A 20,594-nucleotide genomic window follows, 5' to 3' on the forward strand; every position below is an offset into this window, starting at 1 on the left:
TCTTCAGCAGTTATAATAAGCTGAAGCTTAATCAATATCCATATGTAATATTTCATGGTGGCGATAAACATGTTTTTATAAAATTGTAATTCTTTTCAAAACACGATACATCATTTGAGTAATGCGTATACAAACACTTGCCAAGTTCTTTATAGCTACAACTCGCTGTATGAAATTGAAATCCGTGTATTGAAAAGGTACCGTTTAAGTCTGCGATATTGCAGCATCTTAATGGTTCACAGCGGGTCTTGAATTTGGTTTGGCCACGATAAAATGTAAATATCTCTAAGCCAAAAAAAAAAGCGATAATAATAAATATCGTTCGATATTCACATCATATCATAACCGCATATCGAACGCACGTATTATACGTACCTAACCATAAGTCCATAAAGTATACGACCCGTTTAAGAACTTCAAATATGATTTCGTGTATGTTCTATTACTTATGGATCACGTTTATAATAGTATTAGAATTGCGGTTTTACGTTGCAAAGAATATATTCTGTAGACGTTTCATAAAAAGTTTCCATTTATTATCTAACAATATTATAATGTTTAATAAATTAAACTATTATATATCCATATTTATGTAATATTTGTGCTATTGCAATAATTCTAACATTGTAAAAACAATAAATAATCGACTGTTGACAAAACTATTGAAAAAAATTTGTATTTTTGATATTATGAGCGTTTTTATAGTTATAATGATAAGTATTAAAATAAATAACAGGTGTATACACTGTAAACACTGTTTTATACGTATATTATCGCAATATACTATTATATAGACACCTCCTAATGATATCTAATTTTCAATTATTTTAAACAGTCGTGTTTGATGCCTATAATAGTCAAATACATAACTATAATCTGCAAAACTTTTGTATTTCAGCTGCGCAAAAAGATAAAAAATTACAAAAAGCTGGTTCGAAGGACTGTTCTGGCAAAGTTCGTGTCAGAAGTGAATAATATCGCACTCTCGAGAAAACTAGGTACGTGCACAAGATTTACAGTAGGTACCTATCTAAATATAGTGGTTTTCAACTTTTTTGAGAATATGGCACATTAATCTATCTTTCGCCAAATCGTTAAGGCACACAAATCACGACGTATAACTACGTTCGGTTGTTCTAATCTAAGGTATGAGATATCTTGAGTCTCATTTTAAAAGGTGTTATTATCTTAATAGTTTGTCACTTACTGCGCCGATATAAGCCTTAGAATTAGAATAAATACTAAACGTGTATAGTACGTCTATGAATATATTATTATTTTGATAGAGTATTCAATTTCTCGTCTCATTATATTATTATAATATTCTCATATGAACGTTTTGTCGGAATCACGAAGTACTTCGATATTCTTTCAATATTAAATACGTATGATTTAACGTTTTTGGTCGCTTCTAGAATTAAAAAAAAAAACATTTCCATCGCTCAAGGCACACCGGTTGTAAACCACTGATCTACAGTTATAAACAAAATAAATTATGGTCATAGTACTCCCGAGTCTAGAGTTTAGGGTACTGGCTGTAGGGAGTATATTATACATATAATATTAGGTATGTATATACGGCAATATGAGTTTTCATGCTGCGTATTGTCAGATCAACCATATTGTATACGATTCCATCACACATTTTAAGGACGGATTAGGTTTAAAAAAAAAAATAAAGGAAAATAGTTTGGTTCAAAGTCGCATCGGGGAACAACGACTCACTTATACACTTATAATGTCATAACACTGGATTTTATTAAATTTAAACCTTTACAGTATATTATAGCATAACCAAAACCATCTATATCCATTATAGTATGCGAGAAATATGAGTAGGTTTATTATTATATATGTTAGGTAGGTACTCTGATTTTTATTTGAAAACTTTGGTACTTCGATCTCGTACAATCTCATAGATTAATCTTAAAATGAATTTGTGTTTATTTTTTATTGCTTTTATTTTAGTGCGTATAATTGTTTAAATAACATTTTTCCCACCCTAAATGTTATATTATTGAATAGGACATGTTAGTGCGGGAGATAAAAATTTAATATGAGGTAGGTTACTCAGTGTTATTCGGAAATTGTCTGTACTTATATTATACGAATACGATAAATAAAATATTTCAATTAGCTAGAATAATACATTATTTTGCGCAACACTGGGTACACGAGTAGTCATACACAGGACAAAGGATTACTACGCACATTTAAAGGTAGGTAAACTTTTTGTTCAAAGAGCTTAATATATTTTATTTTAATTACGTTTAATTTATTAACCTTTGACATTGGATTGTAACGGTTTCTCTGGGAATTCCATACAGTTTTTGTCAAATTACACTGTATAAAATTACAATTCCCATCTGTATTAGTTTGAAGTGTTCGTATAATATTCTGAAAAAAGGCAGACCTTATTATAAATAAGTTTATGTTACGCACGTTATATTAATTGTACCTGTTTGTATATATTTTTTTTTTATTGCACTGCTCTACACTGCTTTTCCAAATTAATTTTTGAGTTCCCTTTTCGAGCCACTCTTTCTTATTTAAACATTTTTTTTATTTTAAGTAATTATCTTAATAAGTAATATTGCTTGATATTTTGCTCTTATTTTTATACCGTTGGGCTCCGGCCCGTATAGTGGTATAAGTAAATATAAAATAAATTTACTTATTATAGGTACCTATTTATGAACTTAGCGGCGTTAATTCTCTCGGTCTGAAGTCAAGGTACACTATTTTATATAAGAAAACACTATGGTAACTAAAGTGATTATCACGGTGTTTGTCTCCAACTATAAATTAACTAATGACATTCTGACGTTTGACTGTGATGTGTAAATTATTATAGACGTGTTCGCATCCGACTCGCAGTCTACCAAATCCCAATTATATAACTCAAACAACTTACACACAACATGCCAAATGTCATACAATTATTATAGTAGCTACCTACATATAGCATGAACCCATAGTTTTATCATTAGAATAGAAAATAATGTTATTAAAAAAAAAATTATGTCATTGCGTTATACATTGTATCGTCCATATGGAATAAAAAAACTCGCCTACTCTCTTGCCCGCGGGTCATTAATCCATTATTAAACTATTTTTTCCCTCACAATTTAAAACGATCGAAAATCGAAACGTAATGGATTCGATGTCGGAATAATAATAAAATATTCTTATTAGCAATGAAACATATTGTATAATATTTTGTATTTTGCTTTATGTTGTTTTGGGTGGAATTTCGGATACACGCGCGCAGGAATCTGAAGTCTGAAAGTAAGTGGGTCGATTCCGAAAATAATAAAATATAAAACGACTTAGACATTGTCTGGTACAACTTCTGGCTTTGACGCGAATGATAAACGCGTATATTATAATATGTGGAAGAAAAAAAAAATAATAAAACCACTTAACCGCGACACGTCGGTGGGGAAATTGGCCTGAGTGTTGTTATCGTCTGACACAATCGCCACGCCTCGCAATCCCGTATCGTCAACACGTCAAGTCACGGATGTTTAATCCGTTTTTAAACGGATTCAATACGAAACTTATTATATTCACACGCGTGAGCCTGTAAGTATACCCATGTGCGAGTGTTTTTTTTACCTATTTATTACGTTTATTATGATGTTTTTTTTATTTTATCTTTAAATCTCGAATTCGCGCTAAAACTTCGAGGAAATATATATATTTTTTTTTTAAATACACCGATCCGTCATTCATATAATAATGATAATAATAATACTATGCCGTACGTATCGTAGTATATAATATATTCCCATTTTTTTATGTTACAATATGTATCGTAATAATCGCCACTCGCAACCACCCATAGGTAACACGACCCGTGGCTTGCAAGAAAACCGCGATACAAACGTCCGCCGAGTTTCGACCGCAAATAATATACGGTCACGCCGCCGCCTGTTTCGAGTGTTATTATTGGCTCTCAATAAAGACACCTCCCCTTCCGCCAGAGACGGTCTAAGACGTCTTGTCCCCGGTCAAAATATACAAATAATTCACGTGGATCCTGCGGAATTAGTTACTTTTTGCTGTGTGTCACAATAATATTATTGTTTTCGACCTTAAAGCCAACTAACCTCTAGAACAAGCTAGACTGCCACAACTCAAAATTCATCAATTATGGGTTATGGCTTCTTTCGTATAGTAAAAAATTAGCTCTATATAATACGAGACCGCCACAACTAATACAATTGTCCATCTAACCACTAAAAAATATGTGTCAGTATTGAATTATATAATTTTTAGTTAATTTTCAAAGCAAAAGAGCCGTGTGATAATGCGTTGAGTGCAAAACCAGCAATATTTAGAGTTGTGGGCAGTATTGCACTTAATAATTTGTGATATTTCTATTGCAATACGAAATACACGTCTATCTTGTATTTATATATAGAAATGTTTTACTGCCACACCTCAAAATATAGCAGTTTTGCATTCACTTAAAAATCGTAAAAGACCATAAGTCTAACTTTTTGGGTTTATGAGAATATTTTTGATTTCATAATATTTTAAAAAGTCATGTCATAAAATATGTTTGCAAGTATTTTAAGTTTTTAGTTCCAAACGCATAAGTAAAGAAATCTTTAAAATATCTTATAGATTTAGATCTCAAATCGCTTTTTAAAAACTATCAGTTTTGAGTTGTAGCAGTATAATAATTGTTGTAGACCGTAAACGTGCGACAAATCTAAACGAAAAATAAGTATTGAAACGCCACCGCTTTTAAATTCTCTTAAATATTTTTTCGCACTATATAATAATATAATATATTATAACATGTCATATACATAAATTCGAATCCGTATCCGTATTCCGTAATGACTATAGAGTACTGAGTATGCATCGATACGTCATTTATAGGACAAAATAATTTTCCCCCGATGAGCAGTGGATCTATATGCAATTGACTCGATTATACGATTTATTGCTGAATGGAAAAGGAAAAAAAACGCGGTAACCTTTTAACGATTCGTCGGTGAACTTTTTTAAACCACCAAATATTGAAACAAGCGCCCATCCCCCGCAGACGATCATATTATACATCATGTCGTCGCGCAGACAAATTACGACCGACATAAAAGTCTTGAACTTAACAGTCGTGTCGTCGATAATAACGACGATGATTTATAATGCGCGATATTATTTTGAAATCGGAAAAAGGCGGTTTTATTCATTTTTCATTTCGATCACCACGGACAAAATATATTACAGTGGATTTAAAAAACGACTGTACGAACATTATTATACATATAGACGGCGTTGGGCGTAATTCAGATTCCATTCGGAAAACTATAATATTAATAGTCAATACATTAACCTCGATTTAAAACATAATTTAACGTCCTAGTGGATATATAGGTAAGCAAGGTAGCGAGTAGGCATCTATATATATATATATATATATATATACATACACTTATGTTATTATTCATTTGCATTTGAGTGCTACGCGCCCTATACCTGTAGCCAACGAACAAAATATCTCGGTGATACGTAAGGCAATCTAATAGAATATATTACACGCAACCACAACTGTGTCCGCATTTTGACGGGCGCACATTTTTCTGGCCGTCGCGGTCGTGCTTTTATTGCCTACGTAAAACTTTTAATTGCTATTTGTTATCCGTAGGTATTTCGATATTGCATTCCGCCAATAGTATTATTATTATTATTGTTATTCATATTCATTTGACAAGAGCAATCTCATATTATTATTATAACGACGTATAAAAGAATACATATACCCGCATATCATATTTAATAATATTATACATATAGGCGTGGAGAAACTCGTGTTTTGTTGCCACAATAATAATAATAATATGTATTACACATCAGAATATTATTACTGCTTTATTGCTATACACTATATTTTAAGAATATCGGGTAGAGTACAATGCGACTACTATACCTATATATTGACACGTGTAGAGACAAATTATAATATAATAATATATTGTTGTGCATATCAAACGATTATAATAGGACATTGCAGCCGGCAGTCGATTTTATGACATATACGAATGGCCAATAATATGCACTTTGTAATAATAATTAATAATATTAGGATACGTTGCTGCTGAATGGTTGGACAATTTCAATTTCACGTGTATGTTAGTTTTGAATATTTGACACGGTTATAGCGGAAACGAACGATTGTGTGAAAATTACTTAATTATAATTTTTTTTAAATTATATTACAGCAAAATCGTGCTGTCTTTGGTCTTTAAAAGAAACCACGGGTACGCGGTCTTAACGATTCGTGTTCGGGAATTTGTGATAAATCCGGGGTTGCGAATACAAGCGCAGTTTCCAAACGAGAACAAATATTGAAATATAATTTAAAAAATACGGAAAAATCCGAAAGACCGAACACCATATTATATTTGTCTTAAAAAAATATTCATTATTATGAGAAACCAAATTCAAACGGAAAATTTGATTTTTGGTGAGAAACGAAATACTCTATTAAAAATGTTTGATTGCTTGTTATTAGTATACATGTAAACTTGCTTCGAAATTAATCTAAAAAAAGCCATTGGAAGTCTAGATAATATATTTTTCTTTAAATTTGATAAAAGGTCGATTTAGCCTGCGGAATGACAATACAATTATTATAGAACGGTTAGCATTTAGCATTTTTTTTTTTAGTCGGTAAAAAAATATAATTATTATTTCAATTTTACTATTATATTATAATATAATATTAACTTTACTGTTTTGCATTTCGATAAATTATTCTCTGATTCTTTAGATTCACAGTGTTGTGAAGTATTTTAGTAAATGTATTCAAATACTCAAATACTTTTTAAATTTACTTCAAGACGAATAGTACCTCCACTGGGAGTCCCCTTCACTCAGTTTTTCATGTCATATTTTATTTGTGTTAAAACCTACCATTTAATTATCTTATTGTTAATTTACGTAACAAATGGATAATATAAGAACTTTGAGAAAATAATAAAAGAAAACCTTTTCAATTACCTAAATTTTTGAAGAGTATTTTAGGGTAGAACAAAAATCAAATACTTTTATGTAAATAGTTTTCAAAATTCAAAAAAAATATTCGTCACATTTCAGATTGATTTTTTATAATCATTGTACATTTGTACCTTCTATTTTATCTACACATATAAAAATGAATGTATGTGTGGCTGAGTGTCCATATTACCATGGCAACCACTTATATATTTTTTTGAGATTTCCAATGGGATATTTTGTATATAAATGGTTGTCATGGTAATATGTAAAACATATTATTCATATAGAGTTGGAATTTTTAATGGGAAACGAAGTGCACGGGTTCAGCTATTTATAACGAAGTGTAGTTGTTGTCACCACATAAACACCAACACGGAAACGATTTATATGTCGAATTCATAACAACTTTTTTCATATTTCCGATGTTCATATTATTGTATCTAATATATTATACAATATATAAATATTTTTTATTACAAATTTTATTTACAATCTGTGCAATACAATTAGTACAATGAGCAAATTTGATACATGATTATTAACAGGAGGTTGCGTTTAGGGGCAGGCACTCAGCACTCAGCAGTTTCACCCGACCCAAAACTTTTTAGGTAGGTATTACCTATTGTTTTTATATTTTATTTTTTTTATTTTAGTAGGTTTCTAGTCTAGGCCTCTGTCTTTTGAGTACATTACCGAGAAGTGAGATGGAGGATAGTTGTTTGATTAGTGAGTTACTGTGAGAGTTAGTATGAAATTTAAAGTAATATAATTTTACTAAATGATTAAGGGAGGGAATTTTTATGTCTTTCTGAAGATTATTGTTTGTGAAATACCAACTAGAAGATGTTGCTAGTCGTAACTTCGTAAGCAGATCGATTGAAACGCCTAAAGTGTTTTGGTATTGGATGGCTTTGCAGGACCCCACAGGCCATAAGCCCACAACTTAATACCATATGTCCAAACTGGTCGCATTATTGACTTGTGTCTAATATATAAAAATATATTTTTGAACTGAATGCTGTTACAGATTGTAAAAATAAAAAGTTATTTTATTTGTCCATTAATATGAGAAAGGAAAAAAATCTGGTTTTGCTTACCAACGAGTAACTGCAGTTGTACTGAAAATATATTCAGTTTTAAATATTATATCATGTAATTGTAATTATTTATAACAGTGAATATAATATTTTGCAGCGCAACTTCAGTTTCTCGTTGGCAAATAAAACGAGTTTTTTAAGTTTTTTTCTTTCTCAGATTACTAAAAAAATAAAGGCGACTAGGCACCAACGAAAACATCATTAATAAAAAAAATTGGTACGAAACTGTAAAACGGAGTGTAGTCCTCGACTACGTCTTTCCACCTTCGTCGTAATATCTGAAATTATAAAGAAAAAAATAAATAATTGTATTATATCAGCTATCGTTATGATTATTTTTTTTCTGCGATATCAATGAGCGATGACTATAATTATTATGACGCTTTTTTTTTGTCTTACAGTTAATATTTTTATTTTTTATAGTATCGCTCTAATGCTCAATCACTTAAAAATGTCCCGAGCATAATAACGCATTAATAACGAAGAAATTGACGAAAATTTCGTGAATTTCTGCAGCTATAAAAATAACATTGGTCATTACTCATTATCAACAATGGCCAAATCGTCATTGGTGACGATGAGTGAATTGACGAGTCAGATGGTTGCTTTATAGAAATTACCGTATACATTTATTTAATCTATCACAGTTGGTAAATGCTATCGTACTACATTATTACCCGTATTAATAATATAACTTCATACTATTTTTGCCCCTGTAATTTTAATATAATTTTGTTTTTATGAAATTACGAAGACTCAATGATTTTCAGGTATAGATATAATATATTTTTCTGAACAATATTATGTTTATTTGCATAAAAATGATTGTGCCTATCAGTATTGCCACGTATTGTTAATACATTCTCATGAAAGAAACCATTCGAAAGGTCAAAACCATGCACTGCACTGCAATAATTATTTATTTATTTATGTTGTATACCAACGGGTATATACCCTTTTACAAATTATATAAAGGAAACATATCAGATAAAAACTAAAAACTAAATAAGACAAACTATACAGATAGCAGAGATTGGACGGGTGCTTAACAACGTGCTTAACAATGTAAAAATCACAAATTTTTTTTTATTTCAATTATTCCACCTAGTTATTTAGATTTTGTATAAATGATATTGTAGCATTTAGAGGGCTAATGCCGCTAAGGTCCTCCCTCCAAATTTCCTCTAACCTTGCAGTCACTACCTACGCTGCCACGACCCTCACACTACTAAATACAATTTGTTAATGATCTCTGTATACGGGTACATAGAAGGTAAGAAACTCCCTGGTTGTACGCTGATATGTCTGCTGTAACAGTCTTTGTGTCCATCGGCAATTTCGTACATCTATCCTGCTGCGGGTTTAGTGTCGGTAGCCGCTGTTGTGGCGATATGACCAGCTCCGGTGTAGACATCGTTTGAGTCAGGCTCGGTGACCATAGTGACCATGATCACGCGACCGTGGTGATGGCCAACACGCGTGTAGAACGAGACCCGATTGAGCTCGGCGTCCATGGCGTGGTGGCCAAAGGTTGTGTGGCACATGTTCCGTTTTGATATGGAAAATAAGTTGTACGCCTGTATATACTATGTAAATGAGTCGTAAATTATATAATAATTATTAAATTAATTATATTTGACTGTATATGTATCACAATAATATGACATAGGTATATGCTATAATAATATGGCTCTATGACATAGCCACAAATAGAAGGGGAGGCCTTTAGGTACAACATTTATGTATTTTGCTATACACTTTACTATATTAATGCTAGCGCATACGCATAGTGAGGGCTTAAATTGTCATCTCGAATTTGTTAAGAGCCTACCTTCTTATAAACACATTAACTTGAAATATTCCGTCAACACGTTTTAATGTTTACTTTTTAAAACCAAAGTCTCGGTATAAAAATTGAAATAAAATAAATTTCAATAAACCTACCAAACCGTTCTGGCCATTACATAGTCGACTATATTCTTAGATATTAAATAGGTATAATGTTTTCATCTAGCTACGTCTTTAAGTATACGTGACGGATAAAAGTCCATGATTTCATGAAAGCAGCTAAGCTTCATTGATTTGTTAAGCTTTCAACATCGTGTGAAAACTAAAAAAAAATACGCACGAGCCAGTCGTTTTCGGGCATTCGAACAGAATTCACAATCAATTCATTCGCCACCGCCGGGCAGTTGTCACACTATTTTAGTTTTCCTTAAAAATAGAAGTGCGTTGTATCTTTTTTTCTTTTTCACATAATACATTATATATGATACGAATAAAAATAGATATGCGTCCATGCCGGCGTGTCACGATGACTTTAATTATAGTGAGAGAATGAAAATGAGGAATGTTTACGAATGCCGCACGCCTCCGATAAAACCGCGATCGGTGTATTTCTCGAGAGTTTTGTACATCGTTTATTACCGCAACAACATTGAAGCAATACGTCTCATATTATTATAATGATATTATGAATTATGATACAAGTATTTCAATTTCCAAATATCTTGATTGAAAGATATTTATAAATATTTATACGCGCCCCCCACAATATTATTGTATGCAAACAATTGAATTTATAATATTATATTATACATAGTTGACAGTATTTTAATATTATTTCATATATGTGATGAAAATATACAATTTCATTTTGAATTTGGCCGAGAGTTTTACGACTATGTCGTAGGTTCTTTTTTTATTTTACAAGAAAACACAATTCCTTATGTTATATATTATTATATATAGGGGACAGCCGATTGGGGCAGTAAACGTTTTCTAAGTCTTGCGTATTACAAATCCGACATCCAATCAATCGGAATGTACTTTATTGTGTTCCATGGTTAAAAATTGAAAATATCCATAACAATGTAAAATATTATAGTTACGTTGTATTTTAAAAGTAAACGTGGGCTTTTTTTGTATTAAAATGATTAGATATCATTTAGAGTTTGCGAATTTTTATTTTAATCCCTCTAAACGAAACTTTAAAAGTATTTATTAGCTTATAAAATTCTGAAAATATATTAAACATATATAATATTCTTGAATACTATTTTTCTGTTAATAAATTATTATAATATATAAAAAAATAAACAATAAATAAAATAAAATGTTAAAATATCTTGTTATAAAAAAATTAATAGGTATATAGGTTAGGTTATTGGGTACCTAGGGTTAATGTTGTTGTACCTATATATATATCAGTATATTATATCTAATAGTATATTATGGTTATGTATGTAGATTAGCTGGATTTGTATTGTTAATATGTCTTTTATATTTTAAATTAAACTGTACTTACTTATAGTTAAGTAATGGTGAATGAAAAAATAGCAATTTTTATATATAAAAACTCTTGTTCTGAATTAGGCAACTATAAACTTTGACTATAACTTAAACTAAGAACTAGAACTAGAACTTCTAAAATCTGATATTATTAAAAGTTTGTAATAATTGATGTCACGATCGACGTTTTAATAATAAACGTAGAATAACTCAAATAAGAGGTGCATTATTATTGTATTCTATTATCTAATATACTGTTAGGATACAAATATTTTTTTATTTCACAATCTGTTACAAAATAATACTTAAGTATAATGAATAAATAATTGAGTGTGATAACTATGTAGAAATAAAACACATGTTCATAACATAATGATGAATCCTCTCACGTGAGGAATTTTAACGTTGTAGATTATAGAATATGAAATTAATAATGATGTATACTGTCATTCAAAAAAGTCAAAAAACTTTTAAAAAATATAGTTTTTACTAAAAAATTTTGTTTTAAAATAGACAATAGGTAACATCAAATATGAAAGAAAAATTTTTTTAAAACAAATTTTTTTCCAGATAATGAGTGTTTACCGTTAAAATAATCTGGGTAAAAACACGGCTAACAGGCAACATGACTCCGTATATTATGGTGATATACTCGACACTCGTATATCATTTAAGAAAAAAATTAAAGTATAAATGAGGTGTATTGTGTGCCTATATTTAAAAATTACAAAAACTAGTAATTAAATAACATGCATATGTCAAAGATTAGAATTCATATTTGTTGATTTAGCATGATATGTTCCCATTAATAGTAATGGTTTTGATACAAATAGTTTATTGCGATAGAATAAAATAATAGTTCTATAAAAGATAGTAATGATTACAAGTTTATTATTCTTCACATTTGTGTCTTAAACGAGCTTAAAATTAATTCAGTGTACTTAAATTTAGTGAACAGTATACGCTTACATAATACATATTGTATACATTTCATAAAACATATTTCAAAACAAAATGTCAACATGTTAAAAACGACTTTTGATACTCGTAATCAATTGTGCACAGATAAAACTTGTGTAATTACATCATCCAAAATATGATACCAAATTTTATTTATGCGAATTCCTTGAAATGTCTAACCATTTTACAAAGTTCTTAACAATTTAATACTTTAGGGGCGGTTTAAAATTTAGTATCATCACAAATATTATTTGCCATTCTTAATATCGAAATCTGGTTATGGTACCCTATAACAAACTTTCACTCGTTTACGACCCTTTAAAAGTTGTCCGTTCCTTAGACTAAACTCGTAAAATTTTTTTAAGAAAGTATTTATAACTTATCTGTTTTCTTCAATGGGATTTTTATTTTTATGAATTTTTTATTCATTATAATATTGCTATTAAATATTTAAATTATTATTAGTTTTATTTATACAATGGTAAATTGATTTAAAATAGAAACATTTGTTAAATAATATTATATTGACCAGTTTAATTTTGTTGTTGTTATCATAATATAATAATGGAGCTTAATCGTTAAAACTATTATAACTATTATCCCATTTTTTTTAAAAATAATTTATTACGGTCAGTCTAATGTTTATTGTACATAACAGTACCTAATTCTACATTCATTAAAATAAACTTATCAATTTGTGTTTTGAACAGTTTTAAGAAAATTGAAATATTTTATGTTATAAATATATCCAGAACCTACTTATCAATTCTATGTGATAACCATTTTTGTAAAATATGTCAAGCATACTAGATAGGAAACGGAAAATTTAAATACATATTTGAGGAAGTTAAAATCAAAAAATTAAAAATCTGGGAAAATCGATCTCAAGTACCTAGATTTAATACTTGATGACAATTTCAAATTTGTATTTAGAATTATTATTGCTTCACTAGATCAATTAGTACGTTGGAATGAAAACACGTCTACATTTTTATGTTCCACGTGTGTTAGTCAAAGACAGAAATTCACCGCTTTTAATCCCCTTGACAATATTAAATTAATATATTGATAGTTTTTATTTGTAAAATGAACTTAAATAATATAATTATATGTAGTTAAATAACTTACAGATAGTGTAAATATATGTATAAATACAAGTACGTTTATTTTCTATTTGACCCTATTCTGAAGTAGGTAGACATTATTTTTATAATCGTAATTTTAACTTTTATTATTCATATCTTCATATTTTATATTTTGTTTTATGTTGTTTATTTAATCTTGTATTGTTTTATAACTGTACGCAAAAGTGCAAGTACTTGACTTTCGATATTTTAATTTTTTTTTATATAGTAAAATATATTTGTCTCCATAACATAATTACATTAAGATAGTAAACCATCGAAGTCTGGCAAACAGAGTGGAATAAATCACAACTTTTATCCATGTATCATACCAACTTTGAAATTTGTTTTTATTTCACTTCATCAACGTTATTTACTTTTATGTGTTTTTGTGTATGTTAGTGCGTATCTATGTCCTGATAATATTATCATAGTGTTTTACGTGAACGGTATAATATTATACGCATAAATTGTTTGTAATTTGTTTGAAAAATAACAATATTTTATTATGATGGTTGTTACTTGTTTTAATTCTATTAAATTCCCACATGATTCGCTCGTTAACCTAAGAATATAAATAAATATAATACATTAATACATATATTTACTTTACGGTTATTGTACACCTATAAATGTACTTGGAAATAGTCCTATTATTTATTTATCTAAACGTTACAACTCCCCGTGTTAAATTAGGTAGGTACTTCACTTAAAATGTATGCATAGCCAGTTGAAGTGTTTGATCAAAAACAATGTATTAATGTATTAAAGTAATATCTGTACTAACGTAAAATCTAATAACACGGGATAACAAAATAAATTATAAAATTACGGGCCACGGTATTCCTGAAATTTTTTACGAATAAATAATTCTTATTAGGCGATATTAAAATGTAATAATATCGCTAATAACATGTAATACAATTATTTTGAACCTGGTAACTGGTAAGCTTTGCGACAGTAGATTATTTGGCGTTTGTTCTGGAAAACGTTTTCCGCCATAGAATTTCCTCATTAAGTTTTATGCATTAGAAAAACAATTTGGCACGACACACAACGATCATTTGGTGCAATACAAAGTGTGATAATAATTATAATAATAATATGGACACTATTAATATTTTCATAATGATGACAACAGTTAATAATGATATTATTTAATACATTATATAATTATAATGATAATAGCATTGAGTACACTTAACGATACTGCTATAATAATAATTTATTTTACATCGTATAACAGTGTCTATTAAGGGTTTTATGCAGTGGCGAAGCGTCATAGGAGACAACGTCTCCCCACTTAGAAATTAGAACACGGGACGAATAAATAATTATTATGTTTTATAAAATATTTATAAATGTGAATCTAAAATAAAAAGGGGGAGGGGGAGTCTAGGCGTATTAGTGCCATTTTTTTCCAAGTGTCTTCCCAACCAAAAACCTCACCCATCACTACTGGTTTTTATGTGAAATATCTCATATTGTTATTATAATATTACAATATCGTATTAAATATAAATAAATAAATAATAATAATACGGCCATGAATAGGTAGTGTTTTATCGAGTGCGTCGCGTCTCGTGTATTCTAACCGTTATCGGTAATTGTACCGAGTAAAAACGGGTTGCGGCCATACACGGCGACGTTTGTTTGTGTGTGTGTGTGTGTGTGTGTGTGTGTGTGTGTGTGTGTGTGTGTGTGTGTGTAGACAAACAAGACATTCGGACATACGTAGCACGTACGGAGTAAATCATTAGTTACACTAGTTACACTATTATATTATATACACCGTCATCATACGGAAGATTAGTCGAAGGTATATTTCTTTCGGTTACCTCCGGTGAATACACATTATATAGGTATGTATAACGCGTTCGTTCAAAATAAGGGATTTGATGAGGCATGATGATATAGAAACGAAATGATAATAATAAGAAAAAAAAAACTTCTTCATTAATTTTGCTCGCTCGACAGCGAGGGATGTGTATATATAAGTTATAAGTCACGAGGGCAACATCGACTGGTATATTTATATAGGTACTCGAAACAATAAAATAACGACTTTAATCGCCACAAAGGTTACACGATATTGATATGGAGCATTATTGAAAAATGTGTGTGTTTATGGTAAAGTTCACAAGACCACAGCGTATTTCAGTGGGCAGACAATAATATTGGCCAATTTAAATTGTAATTGTACCATATACCTACCTAATATAATTCTATAAGTCCCGTAAAGTGTAAATATTAGGTAAACCACTATGAGTTTATTTTACTTGCATATTCCTATTTTTTTATGGTTCAATTTTCAACAAAAAAATTAACAATATTTTACCCTCATAATGCAGCGCTTGTGAACGATAAAATTTAAACGGTGTATCAGCTGCGAAAGTACGAATTTAATAATATGTTTCATACGTTCTTATATATTAAAATGTATACCCAATTTAATTTTACGTAATATGTAATACAGAAAATATAATTTTAGTAAAACAATTTAATATACACGTAAAAAGTGATTCTTATCACTATAGAACACTAATTTTCTTGATAAATTTACATTTTTTTTAATGTATGCGCAACAACATTTTTGAAAACAAATTTTATATTTGTTCTAACACTTTTACATTTTAATTTTTAAATGACAACATAATATATTTTTAATTTCCTATATCGAACTGGTGAAGTGGAATATTATTTTGAGCATTTAAAACCAGTAGACAGTAGTTAATTATTCATAATAGTGTCTGTGTATTTAAAGTAAGCATACTGCAGAAGAGCAAATAAGTGCACCAACTTTTTCGTGGAGTATTTCTGCGCCACTCCATTCATAATGTATGTGGACACTTAAAAAGTAAAACTACAAGGATAAAAAGTAATAATATAACTCTTTGAAAACTCTGTGTGTTGTAGATAATGGTTGAAACTACGGTACCTATAATAGGTAAATAAAAAATAATGTTTTCAATAGCTGCGATAAAAATACTGTTTAGTGATAAAATAATCACTCTACATACTTGTGCTGTACCTTACCCTATAATATTATATTAATACGTGAATAACTAATATATTATACCCAAACATATATTTATTATTTATACGCGTACCTATATCATATTATGAACAGTACATAATATTAAGATCCTCATATAGGTTGGATATTTCCTCCAAATTGGAGGTGTTCAACGAAGGTTTTTCAGATTTGCTTGATCATTACAATATAGTCATGTCCCACGCACAGTATTACTATTGGTAATCCAGTAGTTGCACAACTTGGTTTGAAATCCCTGGCTAAACGCTGACGCGCAACTTGTCCTAAACCTCGCAAGTCCTTAAGACATAATATCTTATCTGGTAAAGCCGATTCACTTCATCGCCTGTCTTTAATACATTTCAAAGTTCCTCAGTGTTTAGTCATGTATTGTGTTCTGTTTTTCACAATTTTGCTGTATTTGTACTAAAGGTTTGCTTAGCCCGTTTGCTATTAATAAATAAATACTTAGGTAGGTATATTATACATGTCAATTTATTTGTTTAGTTTTGACTTATATTTATGAAAATCATTAACTCCCTAGCTTTTTAAATACAAAAAATAACACATGCGCATTGCGCGTAATATACTAAATAGTATATTATTAAGAAAACTGTTAATTACTAAGCTTTATGTAGGTATTAATGTAACAAACACAAACACCTACTAAGGTCTCAGACAGTCCGACCTTGTCATATATTATTATATACAACTGTCCACGTGTGCATGGTACGTAATATAATATATACGGCATAGGTACGACTAATTTTATGAATGCATGGTACATAACATGATGAAGTGTTAACTATCGCTAACACTGGGGGAGCGATTCAACATTGGATGGTAATTGGGTCTTAGACTAAGTGTATGTAGTTATTTTACCGCAATATATTATATAAATAAACACTTAATACAATGATATGTATACCTACGTGAATGGTTTGCAAAAATAGTCGGCAAAAACCAATTAGAAAATATGTTAAACAATATTAAAAATTAAATTACAATTTCATAGTAACATACTGTATTGTATATTATATTATTCTGATGGTTATAAATTAATATTGAGAAGGTAATCATTAGGATTTGTTTTCTTAACGACCGTCGAACATCATCAATTTGGCAGCTGAAGGTAGGTAGGTAACTATATTCGGATAATCGGCATTCTATACAGTTATAAACAATAATATACATTTCGATTTTTTAATAATAGGTATGTAGTTATTTCACGTAATGTAATTTTAATTTTTTACTATGTGGCTATAATGGCTGTACCTATACAAGGGACTCTATTGAAGTGTCTATACTTATTATTTCGAAAAGAATAAATATTTTTAAAAATATTTATTTAAATAATAGACATTCAAATACTTTTCAATTATATTTCAATACATAAACATCGAGGATTAAAACAGTTTGAAAAGTGAAGTATAGTGGACCATTATTTGTTGGTATATAATTTCTATATAAATGTATAACTATAATGAACTATACACGTTCAATATTCGATTTTGATGTATTGAAATACTTCGAAAAAGTTTCTGCTTATGAAAAATGAAACTAAATGATTAAAAATGTATCAATGTGCCAAATATTTAAAAAAAAGTTAAGTCTCTGAAAAATAAAAAGTGTAGACACTTAAATAGTTCACCTTATACGTATATATTAATTTAATTCACGCACCTATACTATGTATCATATAACTTTAATCTTGATTAATGAAACGTGATTTCGGTTCTCTTTTCCAGAATTATAAATTTCCCGCAGAGTTTATAACTTGACTTGTAAACTAAACGTCTAGACATTAACCACTTCGGATCGTGCTTTATTGGTTAGGTATGGGGAGGGTACGCATTGAGTATATAAATAATTGAATATTGTTAGTTTTGAACTAGACAATTAAATTGTAGGTACCGTGATAGCACTAAATTTTATATGATACGTACACATTTGTTTTATCACGACCTTAGAACATTACGAATTTATATAAATTTCGCGACGAGAAAACTTTGTTCTAATAGCGAGAACTGTTATTCATTTCAGAAAAAAAATGTGGAACACGCGCACACACACACACACACACACACAATATAAGTAAAATATCGTGTATATATATATATATGTAATACACACGAACTTTTTTGGTAGACGCCGCGCAGCAGAATAACGACACCTAAACTGTATTAATATTTTGTCCGTCGTATTATTATAATATAATGAATGGGTCTTATTGTGTACCCGCGTCTGTCGCGATTTATCCCTCGCGAAATAAGAACGATTCCGAATACAAACCATATTTCATATACGATATGTATTATATTATACGCGGAGTACTTTCGCGATTTTATTGTTGTACACAATGTATATAATACACACACATGTATAACCGTCGAGCGTAAATACATTACATATAGACGCGTACTTACGTATTAATAACGGTGACGTAGTCACCCGTAATTGTTTGTTATGGCCGTATTTTACTGCCGCGAGGACGTTAACGTCGTCGCAAAACGGTCGAAATATGTATAAAATATGGCGCGTCGTCCGTGTACGGCACCAGTCGAAAAAAATATCGCGGAAATCACGACGACGTATTTCACGGACATTATTAATAATACTCTATAAATTATACTGAAACATCATCGTCATACTATTATTCACCGCGGCTGCCACCGGATAATCGTAATAATTCGACTTACGTCGAGACCGACTACGACTCCGCGAGGGTGGTCGTCGCGACGGCCATACAGATTTACGATAAAAACTTCGATCGATCGTCATCGTCGAGCGTTGATGTAATATCATTACACTATTCTTAACTTCCGAAACGTATTGGTGGAAATGTTATAAGACGTTTTTTTGTCTTAAAATATATTGTATTTGAATACAAACATAAATACATTTAAAAAAATATTATTTCAAATACTTTTAAAAGCTCACCTACTATTGTATCTGAGAGCTCTTTTGGACTGGAAATTCTTCAGATGCGTGCTGTCATATGATGATAAAATATACTTTATATCGAGTGGAGGCAAAGTTGACTGACAAATCATATCCATAAGATTTAGTGTAAAGTATTGGTACTTGTGTTTTTTTTTTTGTATTTTTAAACATAAAATCTCAAAATAAGTATTTTAACACTTGCTTAAAAAGTTCAAGTAAGCGAGTAGATAATAATAGAATACCACGGCGTAGATACATATATAAATATTTTCATTCCATTTTTCTGACTTATAGCGCGGGTTTGAAATTTGAATCCAGAAGGTTCTATGTGTAAATTTGAAATTGTTCAGAAAAGCCAATTTAAATGTGTTTAAATATTTTCAGCTTATAATTATTTGATTTGGATGTATAAAATATAAATTATCAAAACATTTTTAATTAAATCAGAATTTATATTATCTCAACAGTTAATTGAAAAGGAATTTGGTAATCAAATAATATTGATAAAACCAAACTTGGAACCGAATAGTTCTAGACGGAGGACCTTTTAGCCCAAAAATTAATTATCATATATGAGATAGAACCTTTTTGCAAACAATATAAATAAACGTATTGTACCACAAAAAACTTCTTCTACATAGTAATATATCAACCTAGCATACAAAATAATGTATACTGATCCCGTACATACTTAATTTATTTTATTTAAGAACCCCGTCAAATTAATGCGTCGTAATATTATCAAAATGATATTATTATTGTTATAAACATTACTTACAATATTATAACTCAAAATTATTTGCACATTTCCGTGAATCTTACGTATTTTGTCAATATTTGAGCTTTAAATGCATTATAAAAAAAAATGTGACTATGGATTTTTAATATTTTTCATCAGTCTATGAAACAATATATTAGGAGCCTTGTATTAAATTGTTAGGCTTTTTTACCCAACAAATAAAATTGTATTGATATATACAGAATAAAAAACTAAAAAAATTGGAAACAGAAAATGTCGGTAAACAGCTCAAAATATTTTGAAAATGTTATTGTGTATATAAAATGCTAATATAAACATTCAGTCAACATTTCATATATCTACGATCATTTGTTTAAAAGTTACACCAAAAA

At 29.6% G+C, this 20,594-nt stretch overlaps 1 protein-coding gene across 4 annotated transcripts in view; it reads left to right on the plus strand.

The window, feature by feature from the left end:
• Positions 1-20,594, plus strand: part of LOC100574733 (cardioacceleratory peptide receptor) — a 241,635-nt gene that overhangs the window by 31,049 nt on the left and 189,992 nt on the right. For 2 of the 4 annotated variants that reach the window (XM_003245049.4, XM_008185673.3), the window contains exon 2: positions 899-998. The exons of the other annotated variants lie outside the window; for them this stretch is intronic. The gene's annotated coding sequence lies outside the window, so the exon portion shown is untranslated. The remainder of the gene's footprint in view (positions 1-898; positions 999-20,594) is intronic. 4 annotated transcript variants of the gene reach the window in all.

The sequence above is a fragment of the Acyrthosiphon pisum genome, chromosome A1 (assembly GCF_005508785.2).
Source record: "Acyrthosiphon pisum isolate AL4f chromosome A1, pea_aphid_22Mar2018_4r6ur, whole genome shotgun sequence".
NCBI lineage: Eukaryota > Metazoa > Arthropoda > Insecta > Hemiptera > Aphididae > Acyrthosiphon > Acyrthosiphon pisum.